Source organism: Bos javanicus, chromosome 8 (assembly GCF_032452875.1).
Source record: "Bos javanicus breed banteng chromosome 8, ARS-OSU_banteng_1.0, whole genome shotgun sequence".
Lineage (NCBI taxonomy): Eukaryota > Metazoa > Chordata > Mammalia > Artiodactyla > Bovidae > Bos > Bos javanicus.
The window spans coordinates 39,416,856-39,438,510 of record NC_083875.1 but is presented as its reverse complement, the minus strand read 5'-3'; the positions used below and the strand labels follow the sequence as shown (position 1 = coordinate 39,438,510).

Here is a 21,655-nt window from a genome sequence, read left to right as displayed (position 1 = left end):
GCACAACCCTCGTGGCAGAAAGTGAAGAAGAACTAAAGAGCCTCTTGATGAAAGTGAAAGAGGAGAGTGAAAAAGTTGGCTTAAAGCTCAACATTCAGAAAACGAAGATCATGGCATCTGGTCCCATCACTTCATGGCAAATAGATGGGGAAACAGTGGCTGACATTATTTTTCTGGGCTCCAAAATCACTGCAGATGGTGACTGCAGCCATGAAATTAAAAGATGCTTACTCCTTGGAAGGAAAGTTATGACCAACCTAGACAGCTTATTAAAAAGTAGAGACATTACTTTGCCAACAAAGGTCCGTCTAGTCAAGGCTATCGTTTTTCCAGTGGTCGTGTATGGATGTGAGAGTTGGACTGTGAAGAAGGCTGAGTGCCAAAGAATTGATGCTTTTGAACTGTGGTGTTGGAGAAGACTCTTGAGAGTCCCTTGGACTGCAAGGAGATCCAACCAGTCCATTCTAAAGGAGATCAGTCCTGGGTGTTCATTGGAAGGACTGATGTTGAAGCCGAAACTCCAATACTTTGGCCACCTGATGCAAAGAGCTGACTCATTTGAAAAGACCCGATGTTAGGAAAGACTGAGGGCAGGAAGAGAAGGGGATGACAGAGGATGAGATAGTTGGATGGCATCACCGACTCGATGGACATGGATTTGGGTGGACTCGGGGAGTTGGTGATGGACAGGGAGGCCTGGTGTGCTGCGGTTCATGGGGTCACAAAGAGTCGGACATGACTGAGTGAACCAAACTGAACTGAACTGAGGAATTAGAATGGCAAATGGGCTAAATCTCTGACAGAAGGCTTCTGAGGCTATGTTCAGGCTCCAAGGGGAAGATATGTTAATTGATTAGTAATGTCTGCTGTCGGAAAGGGAATAAGGTAAATGGAGGCACATGGGCTTCGTTTTTGCTAACCCAACCTAACATAACTATTTCTAAGCCTTATCTTATTTCTTACTTTAATGAAGAATTTTGTTAATTCCCTTAGCCTAGCACAAAGTTAATGCTCAGTACAGAGAGGTACTACAATTTATTGAGTAGACTACTGGTTATCAGGCACAGGCTGCTTAGCTACATTTATAGCCATCAAGTTGATCATAAACAAACATTCTGATTCAGCTACATTGAAATATCAATATTTCATGAGCTGTTTTTACTTCCCATCAGTTCAGGTCATTTCAGTCGCTCAGTTGTGTTCAACTCTTTGCGACCCCATGAATCGCAGCACGCCAGGCCTCCCTGTCCACCACCAACTCCCGAAGTTCACTCAGACTCACGTCCATCGAGTCAGTGATGCCATCCAGCCATCTCATCCTCTGTCGTCCCCTTCTCCTCCTGCCCCCAATCCCTCCCAGCATCAGAGTCTTTTCCAATGAGTCAACTCTTCACATGAGGTGGCCAAAGTACTGGAGTTTCAGCTTTAGCATCATTCCTTCCAAAGAAATCCCAGGGCTGATCTCCTTCAGAATGGACTGGTTGGATCTCCTTGCAGTCCAAGGGACTCTCAAGAGTCTTCTCCAACACCACACTTCAAAAGCATCAATTCTTCAGCACCCAGCCTTCTTCACAGTCCAACTCTCACATCCATACATGACCACTGGAAAAACCATAGCCTTGACTAGGCGGACCTTTGTTGGCAAAGTAATGTCTCTGCTTTTCAATATGCTATCTAGGTTGGTCATAACTTTCCTTCCAAGGAGTAAGCGTCTTTTAATTTCATGGCTGCAGTCACCATCTGCAGTGATTTTGGAGCCCCAAAAATAAAGTCTGACAGTTTCCACTGTTTCCCCATCTATTTGCCATGAAGTGATGGGACCGGATGCCATGATCTTCGTTTTCTGAATGTTGAGCTTTAAGCCAACTTTTTCACTCTCCACTTTTACCTTCATCAAGAGGCTTTTGAGTTCCTCTTCACTTTCTGCCATAAGGGTGGTGTCATCTGCATATCTGAGGTTATTGATATTTCCTCCCGGCAATCTTGATTCCAGCTTGTGTTTCTTCCAGTCCAGCGTTTCTCATGATGTACTCTGCATATAAGTTAAATAAACAGGGTGACAATATACAGCCTTGACGTACTCCTTTTCCTATTTGGAACCAGTCTGTTGTTCCATGTCCAGTTCTAACTGTTGCTTCCTGACCTGCATACAGATTTCTCAAGAGGCAGGTCAGGTGGTCTGGTATTCCCATCTCTTTCAGAAGTTTCCACAATTTATTGTGATCCACAAGTCAAAGGCTTCGGCATAGTCAATAAAGCAGAAATAGATGTTTTTCTGGAACTCTCTCGCTTTTTCGATAATCCAGCAGATGTTGGCAATTTGATCTCTGGTTCCTCTGCCTTTTCTAAAACCAGCTTGACTTCTAACCAAATGTGTGGTGTTTTTCCCAACAGTGGTAGGTTCTGCAATTCTCTGGACACCAGCTGGGTGTCCAACAATTCCATTCAACTCTGACACTAACTGCCCAGAGTTAGGAGAGACCCCACAGGTTAAGGGCTCAGTCCCACAACACCATCCCCACTTTAGATACTGGTCACAGATCCCAGATTGCAACTTGAACTTCTGACTGACTGGCTCTAAATTGAGATTCTCATGACCCCCACTTCAGGTTTGGCAACTCACTAGAGTGGCTTACACAAGTCAGGAAAACACTTTATTTAAATTCACTGATTTTTTAAAATAAAGGATACAACTCAAGAGCTGCCAAATGGAAGAGATGCGTAAGGCAAGCTATAGGGAAAGGGTTGAAGCTTCCTGCTCTCTCTAGGAGCATCCCCTCCCAGCACTTCAGTGTGTTTACCAACCCAGAATCTCCCCAAACCCCATCATTAAGCAGTTTTATGGAGGTTTCATTATATAGTCAAGTTGGATTAAATTATTGCCCATGAGGTGGAGATGTAAATTAATACAGCCAGTATGGAAAACAGAATGGAGGTTACTTATTGTACAGGAGGCAGTGACCAAAACCATTCCCAAGAAAAAGAAGTGCAACAAGGCAAAATGGTTGTCTGAGGAAGCCTTATAAAAGGCTGAGAGAAGAGAAGCCAAAGGCAAAGGAGAAAAGGAAAGATATACCCATCTGACTGCAGAGTTCCAAAGAATAGCAAGGGGAAATAAGAAAGCCTTCTTAAGTGAATAGTGCAAAGAAATAGAGGAAAACAATAGAATGAGAAAGACTAGAAATCTCTTCAAGAAAATTAGAGATACCAAGGGAACATTTCATGCAAAGATGGGCACAATAAAGGACAGAAATGGTATGGGCCTAACAGAAGCAGAAGATAAAAAGAAAAGATAGCAAGAATACACAGAACTGTACAGAAAGGTCTTAATGACCCAGATAACCATGATGGTGTGATCATTTACCTAGTACCAGACATCCTGGAGTGTGAAATCAAGTGGGTCTTAAGAAGCATTACTACAAATAAAGCCAGTGGAGGTGATGGAATTCCAGCAGAGCTATTTCAAATCCTGAAAGATGACACTGCTGAAGTGCTGCACTCAATATGCCAACAAATTTGGAAAACTCAGCAGTGGCCACAGGACTGGAAAAGGTAATTTTTCATTCCAATCCCAAAGAAGGACAATGCCAAAGAATGTTCAAACTATTGCACAATTGCATTCATCTCACATGCTACCAAGGTAATGCTCAGAATCTTTGAAGCTAGGCTTCAACAGTACATGAACCGAGAATTTCCAGATACACAAGCTGGATTTAGAAAAGGCAGAGGAACCAGAGATCAAATTGCCAACATCTGCTGGATCATAGAAAAAGCAAGAGAGTTCTGGAAAAACATCTACTTCTGCTTCATTGACTATGATAATGCCTTTGACTGTGTGATCACAACAAACTGTGAAAAAATTCTTAAAGAGATGGGAATACCTGACCATATTACCTGCCTCCTGAGAAACCTGTATGTAGGTAAAGAAGCAATACTTAGAACCAGACATGGAACAATAAACTGGTTCAAAATTGGGAAAGGAGTACATCAAGACTGTATATTGTCACCCTACTTATTTAACATGCAGAGTACATCATGTGATTTGCTGGGCTGGATGAAGTTCAAGTTGGAATCAAGATTGCCAGGAGAAATATCAATAGCCTCAGATGTGAACATGACACCATTTAATGGCAGAAAGCAAAGAGGAACTAAAGAGCCTCTTGATGAAATTGAAAGAGGAGAGTGAAAAAGCTGGCTTAAAACTCAGCATTCAAAAAACGAAGATCATGGCATTTGGTCCTATCACTTCATGGCAAATAGATGGGGAAACAATGGAAACAGTGACAGACTTGATTTTCTTGGGCTCCCAAATCACTGCAGATGGTGACTGCAGCCATGGAATTAAAAGACGCTTGCTCCTTAGAAGAAAAGCTATGACAAACCTAGACAGTGTATTAAAAAGCAGAGAAATCACTTTGCTGACAAAGATCCTTATAGCCAAAGCTATGGTTTTTCCAGTAGTCATATATAGATGTGAGAGTTGGACCATAAAGAGGGCTGAGCACTTAAGAATTGATGTCTTCAAACTGTGGTGCTAAAGAAGACTCTTGAGAGTCCCTTGAACAGCAAGGAGATTAAACCAGTCAATCCTAAAAGAAATCAACCCTGAATATCCAGTGGAAGAACTGATGCTGAAGCTCCAACATATTGGTACCTGATGCAAAGAGCCAACTCATTGGAAAAGACACTGAGGCTGGGAAAGACTGAAGGCAGGAAAAGAAGAGGATGACAGGACAAGATGGTTGGATGGCATCGCCAATTCAGTGGGCTTGAGTTTGAGCAAACTCTGGGAGGTAGTGAAGGACAGGGAAGTCCACGTCCTACAGTCCATGGGGTCACAAAGAATCGGACAGGGCTGAGTGACTGAACAACAACAATGACCCTGCAGTCCGACTACTGGACATATACCCTGAGAAAACCATAATTCAAAAAGACATATGCACTTCAATGTTCACTGCAACACTATTTACAGGACATAGTGTCCTGTAAATGCTAGGACATGGAAGCAACCTAAATGTCCATCAACAGAGGAATGGATAAAGAAGATGTGGTACATATATACAGTGAAATATCACTCAGCCGTAAAAAAGGAACAATATTGGGTCATCTGTAGAGACGTGGATGGACCTAGAATCTGTCATACAGAGTGAAGTGAGAAATGGAATATTTCCTGTTATAACAGTAAACAAAGGATGTGACAGTCATCAGCGATTGCAGCCACCATGGACGGTGAGCTGGTGAGCCTTGAGGGAACTCAGGAAGCAAAGAATCCCTGCCATGTAGTAACCATCAGACTGCAGCCACACTCTGTAGGGAGTCCTGAGGAAACTCAGGATATAACACAAGATACTGGTCTCAGATAGCTGATTGCATATCAAAGGAATGATGTCAGTAAGCCCAGACTCTTGCATCTTCCCATAGGTAGAAAAGTGCTAAATTCCTTGACATACATAGCTTCTTTAACAAACATATGAACACCAAGTGGGGGAAAGGAAAGGTGGGATGAACTGGAAAATTGGGATTGATACATGTGTACTGCCATGTGTAAAACAGATAGCTAGTGGGAACCTGCTGTTTAGTGTAAGGAGCTTAGCTCGGTGCTCCATGATGACCCACAGGGGTGGGATGGAGGGAGGAGGGAGGTTTAAGTGGGAGTGGATATAGGTATATTTATAGCTGATTCACTTCATTGTACAGTAGAAACCAACAACATTGTAAGGCAATTACATCCCAATTAAAAAAAAAAATTGTTGCCCACTGGTGGTTAACTCAATCTCCAACCCCTCTCCCCTTGCTGGTGGTTGGGGGTGGGGTGAAAGTTCTAATAATCATTGGGAGACCAATCCCCATCCTGAAGTTATTTAGGGGCCAGTCATCTCATTAGTATACAGAAGACTCTTATTGCTGTGGAGATTCCAAGCATTTTTAAAGAGCTATGTGCCAGGAACCAGGGGGAAAAAAACAAATATATTATTTGTCACAGTTGGCCTTAGACATACCTTGGAAAAACAAAACTCCTTTGTACACAGATGTCAGTACCAGGATTAAAGGAAACCTGATATAACTTTCTTAGCACAAAACAAGCTTACATTAAGTTTATTAAGACAGCAGTTTTATATGTGATAAATACGATTATCAGTATTTTAGGCATGAAGTTTACTGCCAGTGAGCACAAGAGCATTCTACTCATTTCCATGTCCCCAGTGTCTGACCAGTCCTGGGTACTAACAGGAAATGAGTGAGTGAGTGAAGCTGAGGACCATTTGCTGATTTTAACTGGTGATATGTCGCGTGTCCCCCCTCTAGTGGCCATGAAAGGTTGCAGGGACAACTCCTACAGCTTTTCTTTCAAAATGCTCTTGTACGGACGCTTCAGACATTTAAGACGATGTCACTGGTGACTGCCATCTGTGTGCCCATGTGATTGTGGATGCATGCAAATATGGTTACAAATACCAAGGAGCAAACAGCCACAAGCAAGGCCCCAGAGGCAAGGTGTCTTCCAGTGTTCAGACCCCCACTATTATTATGTACAGAAAAACAGTCTCTGCCTGAGGGAGGGAGAGAAAGTGGGGCTCTAAGTCTAGCCAAGGTGTTAGGTTGAGGGCAAGAGAGAAATATGCTCCCTGAGACGCTGACTCCAAAGCACGTGTCCTGCTTGGCCAGAACAACAGGAAGAGGACACCCCAAAATCATGCTCTTGAGAAACTTGGACAACCCACATCTTGTTCTCCATCCTCATGCTTTCTTCAGCTCCCTGCCTGTGACACGGGGACAACCTGCTTTCCTGGAAGAACACTACATAGTGTGGTGCACGCTGTAGCAGCCCAGACCCAGGAAGCAAGACATGACATTGCTTATTTTTCTGCATCTCAACTCAATTTCTGTGTCAAGTGCCCAGTTCCCAGGAATACTGGAAAGAAAGCTCATTAAACAGGAGCTGTGTCAGGGCCCCGCGGCTTGTCTTTGCCAACCCTTGCTGAGATATTTGAGTTCCTGACTTTCTGGCACCTTCAGTTGGGTGATATTTCTGCTCCCAGTCAGCCAGTTGAAGGCAAAGGAGTCATTCTGCTTTCTCATGCCCTTGGGAAGTCATCAAAGGTCCTTGCCTGCCAGAGACACCTCTGCAGTGGTTTCTCACTCAGAGGTTTTGCCAGGGAAGCAGAGCCCCGAGCCATCCGAAACCCACCAACTTCATCACTTCCCTTCCATCATTTTGACCCCACTTTAGGTCAGGGGATCTTTTCTAATTTATGGGAAAGTGAAGGGATTGGTAAGAAGTTGTGCTATCTGGACATGTGTGCATTTTCTAAGACAATGAAGACACAATGGCCTGGGGCGTAGGTGGGAGTGTGTGTGTGTGTGTGTGTGTGTGTGTGTGTGTGTGTGTAAAAATATGAACTACCAGGGAGGGAGGAAAAAAAAACACAGTTACTTACTCAATGTATTAGCCCAAGACTTTATTATTGGCCTGAGGCTGTGTTGGATTTGAGTGAAAAGGGAAGATTTAAGGAAACACATTATACTCAGGGTACATGACTGAGTTTTGATAACTTGGTTTTACTTCTTTTTGAAGCACTTAGGAAGGAGGACGCAGGAGCCTTGTGTGTCATTCTTGATTAAGGACCATTTGTCTAGTTCCAGAGATGGCAATAAAAAAGGACCCATTTGTCTTGTTTCAGAGATGGCACTAAAAGCAGGTGCATTTGCCTGTAAGGAGTGGACACTTAACTGGAAACTCAGACCCACAAGGTAGGACCTCTGGAGATCTGGCAATAAAAGGTGGAGGGAGGTACTGAGCAAGTGGAGAGAGCCAAGGGGACGTTCTCTCCCCAGTGCAGACAGGGCTCACAAGAGTTGACACTGAAGAAAAGATGAGAGTTCAAGCATCTCAGTAGGGGCAACAGCAGTGTCGGGGTGGGACACCAGTCATTCCCTTTCCCTAGGCCACTTGGGGAGATGGCTCCTGGCCCCTCTCTTTTCATGAGGCCAATTGAGTGTAGTTTTTCCTGTTATTAAAAGTGGCCAGAGGTTCAGGGACTGCCTATCTAAACACAAGTCAACCATCTTTAAAAAAAAGTCCTTAAAAAAAAAAACAAAAACAGATAGCCAAGAGGCACATGAAAAGATGCTCCACATCACTAATCAGAGAAATGCAAATCAAAACTACAGTGAGGTATCGCTCACACCAGTCAGAATAGCCATCATTAAAAAGACTACAAATAACAAATGCTGGAGAGGATGTAGAGAAAAGGGAACCCTCCTACACTGTTGGTGGGGCTCTAAGGTGGCGCAGCCACTGTTGAAAACAGTATGGAGGTTCCTCAGAAAACTAACAAAATTAGTTAATAGAATTATCACATTATCCAGCAATCCTATTCTTAGGCATATATCCAGACAAAACTATAACTCAAAAGGAGACAGTCACCCCCTATGTTAACAGCAGCACTAGTCACATAGCCAAGACATGGAAGCAACCTAAATGTCCATCAACAGAGGAAAGGATAAAGAAGATGTGGTGTGTATACAAGGGACTGCTGCTGCTGCTGCTGCTAGGTCACTTCAGTCGTGTCCGACTCTGTGCGACCCCGCAGATGGCAGTCCACCAGGCTCCTCTTTCCCTGGGATTCTCCAGGCAAGAACACTGGAGTGGGTTGCCATTTCCTTTTCCCACAGTGGACTGGTACATATACACAATGGAGTATTACTCAGTCATTAAAAAGAATACATTTGAATCAGTTCTAATCAGGTGGATGAAACCGGAGCCTATTATACAGAGTGAAGTAAGCCAGAAAGAAAAACACCAATACACTATACTAATGCATATATATGGAATTTAGAAAGATAGTAACAATAACCCTGTATATGAGACAGCAAAAGAGACACTGATGTATAGAACAGTCTTTTGGACTCTGTGGGAGAGGGAGAGGGTGGGATGATTTGGGAGAATGGCATTGAAATATGTATAATATCATATATGAAACGAGTCGCCAGTTCAGGTTCAATGCACGATACTGGATGCTTGGGGCTGGTGCACTGGGACGACCCAGAGGGATGGTATGGGGAGGGAGGAGGGAGGAGGGTTCAGGATGGGGAACACAGGTATACCTGTGGCAGATTCATTTTGATATATGGCAAAACCAATACAATATTGTAAAGTTAAATAAAATAAAATTTTTTAAAAAAAGAATGAAATAATGAGATACGCATCAATATGGATGCAACTAGAGATTGTCATACTAAGTGAAGTCAGAAAGACAAATGTCACAGGGTATCACTTATATGTGGAAGCTAAAATATGATGCAAAACAGACACAGTCACAAACACAGAGAAGAGACTGTCAAGAGGGAGGGGGTGGAGGGATAGAGTGGGAAGCCAGGGTTAGCAGATGTAAGCTTTTGTATATAGAATGGATAAACAAGGTCCTACTGTATAGCACAGAGAAGTATATTCAATATCCTATGATGAACCATTTATATACATAAATATGCTGTGCTAGTTTATTTCAGTCATGTCCAACTCTTTGCAGCCTTATGGACTGTAGCCCACCAGGCTCCTCTGTCCATGGGATTCTCCAGGCAAGAATTCTGGAGTGGGTTGCCATGCCCTCCTCCAGAGGATCTTCCTGACCCAGGACTGAACCCACATCTCTTATGTCTCCTTCATTGGCAGGTGGGTTCTTTACCACTAGGGCCACCTGGGAAGTAGATATATACACACGCGCGTTCACACACACACACACACACAGCATTCACTGATGGCTAAACCAAAACTCCTGTCTTATACCAACGGTTATTACCCAGCTTGACCCTGAAGGCCTACAGCTTTCGGTCTTTCAGGGCACCAGCTGACCATCAAAGCAAGTTCTCATTATAAAGGGGTACATACTTGTTGGGGTCATGGGGCGGGTCTTGGGCCCTGGGAAGGGATTTGTCCAAGGGACTCCAACCAAGACAGTGTATGGCAATCCAGTGAAATGTAACAGAAAAGCCAGAATCTGAGTGTCTCTCTTAAAGGTGGTAGAATTAAGGGAGGAAAAGTATCAGAGGGAAAGACTGAAACAAGAGGAGGAGACGGAAATGTCTGTTTCTGGTGGCACACCTTCGGAGAAAAACTCTTTTGAGACAGTTTCTGCTATGAGTTTGAAAACCCAGTTCCTGGGGCAATGGAAATACCAGTAGTATCCCATAATTATGGGAGTGAAACATCCATTCTCTGTGGGGAGAGGACCAAGACCATGCTGTTTTCTTAGACTAGTGTCAGTTTAAATGTCCCATTAAATACACAATGTTAGAAATGTACCATTTCTGAGACTGGGCAGCTGAGGGGAGAGTTTAAAGGCAGTATTTCATAGCAGGAGTTTCTATAAAAGCTGTCATCCAATGACTTAAAAGTACACTGGGCCACAACCTGGGACCTGGAAAATTCCAAGGAATATCTTTCCATCATCGCTACCTGTTTTAGGACCAAGCCATTGAAAAGCCAATTTCTCATTACCACTCCTTGCACCAAGCCTAATGTAGTTTTAAGAACCATGGGCAAAGCCTGCTCTATCAGTGGTGATAAAAATGAGGTTGGGCTGAGTTGGGAGAGGGAAGGCTGGCATGGTTTCCCTCCCTGGCTGGGTGTAACTGCATTCTGATAAATCTTACTGTTTAACAGGTTCTGTAAGGACCAAGGGAAGGTCAAGGGCATGCATGCCTTTGGAAGCCAAGCAGAGATTCTTGGAGGCTTCAAAAACTAATTTAAAATATAAAATTCTTATCACAGAAGCCACACTTATTCATCATCAAAATTTAGCATGTTATATCTTTCTAGATATATAAATACATATATATATGCTGCTTTTTAACAAAAATGGGATTATTCTATAACATACTTATTTCACTTAACAATATAGTATAGGCACTTTTTTTGTGTATTAACATAAATCTACATCATTTTGGGGGCTTCCCTGATAGCTCAGTTGGTAAAGAATCTGCCTGGAATGCAGGAGACCCCGGTTCAATTCCTGGGTCAGGAAGATACGCTGGAGAAGGGATAGGCTACCCACTCCAGCCTTCTTGGGCTTCCCTGGTGGCTCAGCTGGTAAAGAATCCACCTGCAATGTGGGAGACCTGGGTTTGATCCCTGGGTTGGGAAGATCCCCTGGAGAAGGGAAAGGCTACCCACTCCAGTATTCTGGCCTGGAGAATTCCATGGACTGTATAGTCCATGGGGTCGCAAAGAGTCGTATACGACTAAGTGACCTTCACTTCACTTCACTCACCATGTGTAAAACAGTTAGCTAGCAGGAAGCAGCTATATAACACAGGGAGCTCAGCTTGGTGGTCTGTGATGACCTAGAGGGGTGGGATGGTGGGGAGTAGGGTGGCTAAAGAGGTAGGGGATATATGTATATGGATTGTAAAGTAATTTTACCCCAGTTTAGTAACACAGGTTATGTTTTCTCGACTCCATCTTCAAGACAGTGGCAGCAGTGTCTGTGATCTAGTCAGCAACATGCAGCTCTTTGTCCACACCCAGGAGCTACACACTCTCCAGGTGACTGGCCAAGAGTCGCTCGCCCAGATCAAGGCTCATTTAGCCTTGTTGGAGAGTGTTGCTCCAGAAGATAAAGTCCTGCTCCTGACAGGCACATCCCTAGAGGATGAGGCTACCCTAGGCCAATGAGGGACAGGGACAGGGATTCCTGTCTAGAAGCTCTGAGTACTCTAGAAGTAGCTGGCCACATGCTTGGAGGTAAAGTCCATGGTTCCCTGGCCTGTGCTGGTAAAGTAAGAGGTCAGACTTCCAAGGTGGCCAAAAGAGAAAAAGAACGCTGGCCGGGCCAAGAGGCGTTACATAGTACAATCAGGGCTTTGCCAATGTTGCACCCACCTTTGGCAAGAAGGGCCCCAGTGCCAACTCTTGAGTCTGCTATAATCTCGGCTTTCTCTAATAAAACCACTTAGCATGATAAAAAAAAAAGGTAGGGGGTGTTGAAAACCAATGAGTTAACTTAAACATGTGTGTATGTGCAGAGTGTGTTCATTAAGTGATGGATGTTGTATTTCTTCTTTTTCCCCAAACCAGTAAAGAATTATAGTGCTTTTTCACTTCAGAAGAGGGGGCCCATTGACTTGTCCTGGCGGCTGCCCTCTTTGCATAATTGAAGAAGAAGGAGAATGGTGGGGCAGGGGTCCCTGAGGCAGCTAAAGGGTGGGAAGGGGTGATTCATTCTCTTTGCTGTTTTGCTGGTGAGTCACGGTGTTTGACTGACCACCTCTGGCCAGGTTTAGAAGGAAGGCAGAAGAGAGGATGACAGAACTCAGGTCAAAGAGAGGCAAAAGAGAAGAGAGTTAATGGCCCAGATTCTCTGACCAGTTCAGTGGGGTTGGAATCCCTGTCCCTAGAAGCCCCAGGTTCATGCATTTGGCCTTCCTGTGCCTCAGCCTTCCCATCTACTAAAAATAGATGATGATGGTGCTGTAATGATGACGACAGAATCCACCATACAGGGTTGCCTTAAAGATGAACTGAGTTAACATATATAAAACATTTAGAACTGTGTCTGGTACATGACAAGGGTTCACTCTTATTAGTCACACTGTATGGAATGAATAGAACAGACAGTCTAGGTCAGGAAAGGTGTCTGAGATTGTGTTTCCCCTGCATCATCGTCTGTGCCTGTGGACAGGTGGCCAAGAGCTTCGAATAGAGGCTTGTCCAAGCCCACAGAGTCAGCACAGGGAGGCCAGGAAACTTTGATCCTTGACCTTTGTGTTTCTTGTTATAACCGCACGTTTGTAACTACAAGCAAAAGTCTGTCCTGAATCTCGGACTTGGGCTCCTTAATTGCTGCCCCCTCTGTGGAACCCATGGAGAAGGCAATGGCACCCACTCCAGTACTCTTGCCTGGAAAATCCCATGGATGGAGGAGCCTGGTAGGCTGCAGTCCATGGGGTCGCTAAGAGTCGGACACAACTGAGCGACTTCACTTTCACTTCTCACTTTCATGCATTGGAGAAGGAAATGGCAACCCACTCCAGTGTTCTTGCTTGGAGAATCCCAGGGACCGGGGAGCCTGGTGGGCTGCCGTCTACGGGGTCACACAGAGTCGGACACGACTGAAGTGACTTAGCAACTGTGGAACCCAAGAGTCTGTAGGCTCCCTACCTTGACTGAACAAGAGCTGGAAAAAGGCAGCTAACAGGATCTGTTGAATTACCAAATTACCTGCGATAGTTTTGGGATTGCAGAAAGATCATGGGAAAGACTGGTTACTAGTTTGGTATTAAAAACCACCAGCTACTAAAGAAATAATCCTGCTTTGGGGGTGGAGTGGCAGCCCCCTGAGCCAGCCAGGTGCAGCATTTCAGGGACACAAGTGACCTGAGAACAGGTGCTTTGGGGAGAATTCTATGGCTAGTTCCTGGTGGCTACATATCTGTCTGCTAAAGGCTTACAGCAAACACCAGAGAGAAAAATAAAATTTTTCTATAGGAAAAGATATTCTAATTTAATGAAATATAATATACTAAAGTATAATATTAGGTTAGTGCAAAAGTAATTGTGGTTTTACATTGTTGAACTTTGCTGTTTGATATTGGAATACATTCTTAAATATGGTTATTTTATACATCATTTTAATGTGTGTTTTTCACTTTATGTCTTTTGCTTTGCCTTATTACTTGCTATGTATTTTATTATATTTATTTTAGACTACAGAAATGATGTTAGACAAAAAGCAAATTAGAGTGATTTTCTTATTTGAGTTCAAAATGGGTCATAAAACAGCATAGACAACTTGCAAGATCAACAACGCATTTGGCCCAGGAACTGCTAATGAACATACAGTGCAGTGGTGGTTCAAGAACTTTTGCAAAGGAGACAAGAGCCTTGAAGATGAACAGTGGCTGGCCATCAGAAGGTAACAACAACCAACTGAGAGGATCATTGAAGCTGATCCTCTTAAAACCACTCAAGAAGTTGCCAAAGAACTCAACATCAATCATTCTACTGTTTGGCATTTGAAGCAAGTTAGAAAGGTGAGGAAGCTCAGTAAGTGAGTGCCTCATGAGCTGATTTCAAATTTTTAAAAATTGTCATTTTGAAGTGTCATCTTCTCTTATTCAATGCAACAACAACAAACCATATCTCAATCAGACTATGACATGTGACAAAAAGTGGATTATATAGGATAACTAGTGATGACTGGCTCAGTGGTTGGACAAAGAAGAAGTTCCAAAGCACTTCCCAAAGCCAAACTTGCATCAGAAAAAGGTCATGGTCACTGTTTGGTGGTCTGCAGCCCGTCTGATCCACTACAGTTTTCTGAATCCCAGCGAAGCCATCACATCTGAGAAGTATGCTTAGCAAATTGACGAGATATCCTGAAAACTGCAACGCCTGCAGCTGGCATTGGCCAATAGAATAGGCCCAATTCTTCACCATGACACCTAACCACTCATTACACAACCAACACTTGAAAAGTTGAATGAACTGGGCTACAAAGTTTTGCCTCATCTGCCATAGTCTCTTGACTTCTCACCAACTGACTGCCAGTTCTTCAAGCATCTTGACAACTTTTTGCAGGAAAATGTTTCCAAAATTAGCAGGAGGCAGAAAATTCTTTCCAGAAGTTCACTAAATTCTGAAGCATGGATTTTTATGCTATAGGAATAAACGAGATTATTTCTTGTTGGCAAAAATGTGTTGATTGTAGTGGGCCCTATTTTGATTAAAGATGTGTTTGAGCTTAGTTATAATGATTTAAAATTCACAGCTTGAAACCACAATTACTTTTTCACCAACCTAACACTATATTTAAAAAGTAAAACATGTTCACCATAGACAATTCAGAAAATAGAGAAAACATAATGAAGATATAAAGTTATTTTTGTGTGTTTCTTTTTTTGGTTCTTTATATTTTTTAAAGAAAATTATATTTGTAGTACAGCTTTGAAGCTGTCATCATCCTAACCATTCTGAAAGTTATTTTTTTATTAACTCAAAGCTATGCTAAATGTTATAAAAAGCGTTTAAACATAACACCCTGACTCACACTACAGAAATGCGTTACCAGGACTTCCCTGGTGGTCTAGTGGCTAAGAGTCTGCCCACCAATGCAGGGGACGTGGGTTTAATCCCTTCTCCAGGAAGCGCCCACATGCTGTGGAGCATGGGGTCCATATGGCACAGCTACCGAAGCCCGTGTGCCCAGAGCCCATATGCCCCACAACAAGAAGCCACCATTGCAACCAGAGAAAGCCTGAGAGTGGCAACGAAGACCCAGCACAGCCAAAAATAAATAATTTTTTAAAGAAAGAAATGCATTATCAACATAGATACACCTAAGATATATCATGAACAAAATAAAAATATTTAAGCCTACACATGAAAAGACAGCAAAGAATTTATACATTACTAGAAAAAAGTAGTTAATGGCATTTGTGTGGTTCTTCTTGGCCTTTGACTATGAATCCATAGTAGTATTTGATATGATTGAGATTATAAAGTATATTAAATTTTATATCTTGATTTTCACATATTATTAGCACTTCTCCATGTCATTAAGTATGTTCTTCAAGATAACATTTTTAATACCTGTAAAGTATCCTAGTACAAGGATGGACCATAATTCTTTTAACCATTATTAGACATTTAGACTATTTCCAATTTTTTTTTTTACAGTTATGAACAATGCAACCCTAAGCTTTCATAGTTAAATATGTGTGTGTATTTTCAATTATATCCTGAGGTTAAAATCCTAGAACATGGACTTGCTAAGGTTCTACACTCTCCTACTATCAGGGAGAATACAAAGCTTCCCTTGCAAGGCCCCTTGGAAAGGAAGAGCAGGAGGGGGATGGCTGACACAGATCCAGAAAAATCCTATCAGGACATGGTGCTAAGAGGTAAGGCTCTGGGTGATGACAGGTGTAACCCTCTGGTGCCCATGTAGGGCTGCTCCGTCTAGGCTCTACTTTAGGGGCCTCTGTTCTTTAGGTCCCAGGCTGCTGTATTAGAAATGCATTTAAGATTACTTTAAGCAAAAAGGGAGTCAATTAGAAGAACACTGGAGTATATCTCAGGTAATCAAAAGAAGGGCATGTAACCCAACCATGGGAAGGGCAGAGACACTGCTGAGCCTTAGAGGAAACAGGGCCCAGGGAGTCAAGTATATCAGCACTTCTCCATCAGGTACCTTACTCCCTGACCAACCAGCCAAGCCAGGAGGACAGGCTCTGTAAGAACATGAAAACTCCCACATATGGGCTTCTCAGAAATAAGGATGCTACTCCATGAAGAAAGTGAAGGGAGAGGCCTTTGGGGTCTTTTTTCAAGTTGAGATAACATAATGGATGTGGGACTGCCTATTACTGGGACCTGTCACCGTCACAGGCCCTGGAAAGGTCTAGGAGTGGTCTGTCTTTAGTTTTTCTCAAGAATTTAGGAAGGAATATCCTTTCTTTTGGGCTTGTCTTTCCTTGTTTCTTCCTGCTCTTAGGTGGTGAATCCTTTAGGACCAAAATTAGGAGCTGGGCCTTGGGGACAAAGGTGGAGGTGGTCAGTATAGGGATAAGTGTTAGAGCAAACGTACAAAATGAGCACTGTGGCTCCCATAAGCTCCAGCCCAGCTTAGTAGGCCTGGAGAGTCTGTGCAGTGATCCGGGACCAAAAACCAGTACAAAGGCCAAGGCTTGTGTGGAGTGTTCCCAGAGCACACCTTCCTTCTGCACCTGTAGCAGCAGAAGACTGAGGATGTGGGGGCGAGCAGTCCTGGCCAAATATCTGTCCATTTCTTTATGAACAACAAAAAGGGAAGCACATTTTTAGGGATTTTGAGACATACTATGAAATTACTGTCCTGGAAATCACACCAGTTCACACCCTGCCTGGAAGCAGCCCAAGAGTCCAACCACAGGGGGTTCTTGCCAATCCTGGACACAGCACCACCTCAATCAACTACAATGAGCACCCAATGTTCTGCATAGGATAGAGTTTTCCAGAGACCCAATCAATCAAGTATAATGATCACCATCATATAATGCCACTGGATAAAACATTGTACTGGTTCCTTCTATGCAAAGTTTTTACATAATTTTGCTATAGTTTTTTTTTTTTTTTTTAGATAAGAAATTGCTTGGGGACTATTTTCAAATGATATAGAATTCAGAGGGCTTCCCTGGTGTCTCAGTAATAAAGAATCTGTCCGCCAGTGCAACCAATGTGGGTTTGATCCCTGATCCAGGAAGAACCCATATGCCACAGAGCAAATAAGCCTGTGCACACAACTACTGAGCCTGGTCTCTGGTACCAAGGAGCCACAATTAATGAAGCCCGTGCACCGCAACAAGAGAAGCCACCAACTAGAGAGCAGCCCCACTCACCACAACTAGAGCAAAGCCCATGCAGTAATGAAGACCCAACACAGCCAAAACTAAATAATAAAATTAAAATTTTTTTTTTAAAAATCAGAAGTATTTCTTTGGGAAACTTTTGTTTTGCTGTGCTTTTTTCTCATGCTGAAGGTTTTGTCTTGATCACAGGCATTAGAGTTTGGGTGTAGCCTTTCTGTTTTTTTCAAGCATTGGGGTCCATTTTTTCAAGACTGGACAAACATGGATGAACGCTTGCCTGCCAGGGCTTCTCTAAACAAACATGATGTGATGGGCAACGGGTCATAGGACATGAAGAGCACACACCAATACACAAACACTGATATTATCTGACATACCTGGCCCTGTTTGTAGTTTCACAATTGGATCAAAGCATGATAGAGTTGGAAGGACCTTTGGAGACCATCTATTCCAAGCTTCTCCACCTAATCTACCCATACTTACAGATGGAGGGAGGGGCTAAAAGTGGCTTGTCTGTGGTTATACATGCAGAATAATTGATCAGGACTCCACCTCCTCATCCCCAAACCAGGGTTTGAGTGACAGGTAAACATGCATTTAAGTAAGAATTTAAGTTTTGTCTTTCTTATGTCCAAATATTTTAATACACATAGAGAATGATCAGTAAGTCAAGCACAATACAGCCAGGAAAGACCTGTGTGCAAGTATTTTGCAGTTTCAGGACTCCACCTCTTAGTGAGGAGAAGTTAAGCTTGAAGGAGATTTCACTACAGACCAGTGGTTAACCAGTGGTTACAAGTGTAAACACAGCTCCACAGACATATACACAATGGAGTATTACTCAGCCATTAAAAAGAATTCATTTGAATCAGTTCTAATGAGGTGGATGAAACTGGAGCCTATTATACAGAGTGAAGTAAGCCAGAAGGAAAAACACCAATACAGTATACTAATGCATATATATGGAATTTAGAAAGATGATAACAATAACCCTGTGTACGAGACAGCAAAAGAGACGCTGATGTATGGAACAGTCTTATGGACTCTGTGGGAGAGGGAGAGGGTGGGAAGATTTGGAAGAATGGCATTGAAACATGTAAAATATCATGTATGAAACGAGATGCCAGTCCAGGTTCAATGCACTATACTGGATGCTTGGGGCTAGTGCACTGGGACGGCCCAGAGGGATGGTATGGGGAGGGGGGAGGGAGGAGGGAGGAGGGTTCAGGATGGGGAGCACATGTATACCTGTGATGGATTCATTTTGATATTTGGCAAAACTAATACAATTATGTAAAGTTTAAAATAAAATTAAAATTAAAAAAATAAATAAACACAGCTCCGACTATGGTATTTGTTAATGATTGTTCTTTGTTAGTGGCTTTTGGCTCAGATTCATCCTGTAGCAGGTAAGGCTGCTAAATTCAAGGTCACAAAACTGAGTTCAATGCAATGCTCTACTTCTTTGCTAACTGTGATCTTTGATAACGACCTCCTGAATCTCAGTTTTCTCATCTTTAAAGTTGGGATAATAATACTGGCCTTATAGGTCAGAAGATAGTGGGTTTAAATGTATATAGTCACGGGACTTTCCTGGTGGTCCAGTGGCTAAGATTCCTCCCTCCCAAAGCAGGGGGCCTGGTCAGGGAATTGGATCCTACATGCTGCAACTAAGACCCGTAGCAGTCAATTAAATAGAATGAAAAAAAAAAAAAAAAGTATATAGTCTTGTGACCGCCCCACCTCTGCCAAAGAAATCCTGTTTCTAATCCCTGGAACCTGTGAATGCTACCTTCTATGGAAAAAAGGGTATTTGTAGATATTATTAGATTAAGGAATTTGAGATGAGCAGATTATCCTGGATTAATGAGGAAAGCCCTAAACATTAATACAATCACAAATATCCTTACAAGAGGAGAGCAAAGGGAGATTTGACTACAGATGGAAGACAGAAGGCAGTGTGACCAAAGAAGCTGACATGAGAGTGATGAAGCCACAAGTCACGGAAAGCCAGCAATCACCTGAGGCTGGAAGCAATAAGGCAAACGTTCTCCTCTGGGGCTTCCAAGAGGGAGAGTGACCTGGCCAACACCTTGACTTTGACTCGGTGAAATGGACCCTGAACTTTAGGCCTCCAGACCTGTGAGAGAATAAGTTTCTGTTGTTTTAAGCCACTGAGTCTGTGGTAATTTGTTACAACAGCCACAGGAAGGTAATATAGATTCCACTGAAATAAAGAGATTGTTGGAGTTACAGCTCTATGGTGTCTTAGACTTCCTCCAAAGCCTGACAGTTACATGAAAGTGACAAAACTGTAAATTCCAGGCTGCTATGATCCAGAGAAGAAGAGTAAGATTTAGGAGAAGTCAGAGGCCCTGTCAGCAAAAACAAGACCAGGAGCTGACTGTGGCTCAGACCATGAACTCCTTATTGCCAAATTCAGACTGAAATTGAGGAAAGTAGGGAAAACCACTAGACCATTCAGGTATAACCTAAATCAAATCCCTTATGATTATACAGTGGAAGTGAGAAACAGATTTAAGGGCCTAGATCTGATAGATAGAGTGCCTGATGAACTATGGAATGAGGTTCATCACATTGTACAGGAGACAGGGATCAAGACCATCCTCATGGAAAAGAAATGCAAAAAATCAAAATGGCTGTCTGGGGAGGCCTTACAAATAGCTGTGAAAAGAAGAGAAGCAACAAGCAAAGGAGAAAAGGAAAGATATAAACATCTGAATGCAGAGTTCCAAAGAATAGCAAGAAGAGATAAAAAAGCCTTCTTCAGCGATCAATGCAAAGATATAGAGGAAAACAACAGAATGGGAAAGACTAGGGATCTCTTCAAGAAAATCAGAGATACCAAAGGAACATTTCATGCAAAGATGGGCTCGATAAAGGACAGAAATAGTATGGACCTAACAGAAGCAGAAGATATTAAGAAGAGATGGAAAGAATACACAGAAGAACTGTACAAAAAAAATCTTCACGACCCAGATAATCATGATGGTGTGATCACTGACCTAGAGCCAGACATCTTGGAATGTGAAGTCAGGTGGGCCTTAGAAAGCATCACTACGAACAAAGCTAGTGGAGGTGATGGAATTCCAGTTGAGCTATTCTAAATCCTGAAAGATGATGCTGTGAAAGTGCTGCACTCAATATGCCAGCAAATTTGGAAAACTCAGCAGTGGCCACAGGACTGGAAAAGGTCAGTTTTCATTCCAATCCCAAAGAAAGGCAATGCCAAAGAATGCTCAAACTACCGCACAATTGCACTCGTCTCACACGCTAGTAAAGTAACGCTCAAAATTCTCCAAGCCAGGCTTCAGCAATATGTGAACCATGAACTTCCTGATGTTCAAGCTGGTTTTAGAAAAGGCAGAGGAACCAGAGATCAAATTGCCAACATCCGCTGGATCATGGAAAAAGCAAGAGAGTTCCAGAAAAGCATCTATTTCTGCTTTATTGACTATGCCAAAGCCTCTGACTGTGTGGATCACAATAAACTGTGGAAAATTCTGAAAGAGATGGGAATAGGGAATACCAGACCACCTGATCTGCCTCTTGAGAAATTTGTATGCAGGTCAGGAAGCAACAGTTAGAACTGGACATGGAACAACAGACTGGTTCCAAATAGGAAAAGGAATTCATCAAGGCTATATGTCACCCTGCTTATTTAACTTATATGCAGAGTACATCACGAGAAACGCTGGACTGGAAGAAACACAAGCTGGAATCAAGATTGCCGGGAGAAATATCAATAACCTCAGATATGCAGATGACACCACCCTTATGGCAGAAAGTGAAGAGGAACTCAAAAGCCTCTTGATGAAAGTGAAAGTGGAAAGTGAAAAAGTTGGCTTAAAGCTCAACATTCAGAAAACGAAGACCATGGCATCCAGTCCCATCACTTCATGGGAAATAGATGGGGAAACAGTGGAAAAAGTGGCAGACTTTATTTTTCTGGGCTCCAAAATCACTACAGATGGTGACTGCAGCCATGGAATCAAAAGATGCTTACTCCTTGGAAGGAAAGTTATGACCAACCTAGATAGCATATTCAAAAGCAGAGACATTACTTTGCCAACAAAGGTTCATCTAGTCAAGGCTATGGTTTTTCCTGTGGTCATGTATGGATATGAGAGTTGGACTGTGAAGAAGGCTGAGTGCCAAAGAATTGATGCTTTTGAACTGTGGTGTTGGAGAAGACTCTTGAGAGTCCCTTGGACTGCAAGGAGAGCCAACCAGTCCATTCTGAAGGAGATCAGCCCTGGGATTTCTTTGGAAGGAATGCTAAAGCTGA

General features: G+C 42.8%; 1 pseudogene; it reads left to right on the top strand.

Moving 5' to 3' along the window:
• Positions 1–11,393: 11,393 nt before the first annotated feature.
• LOC133253410 (ubiquitin-like FUBI-ribosomal protein eS30 fusion protein) lies at positions 11,394–12,234 on the top strand (annotated as a pseudogene).
• Positions 12,235–21,655: the final 9,421 nt, after the last annotated feature.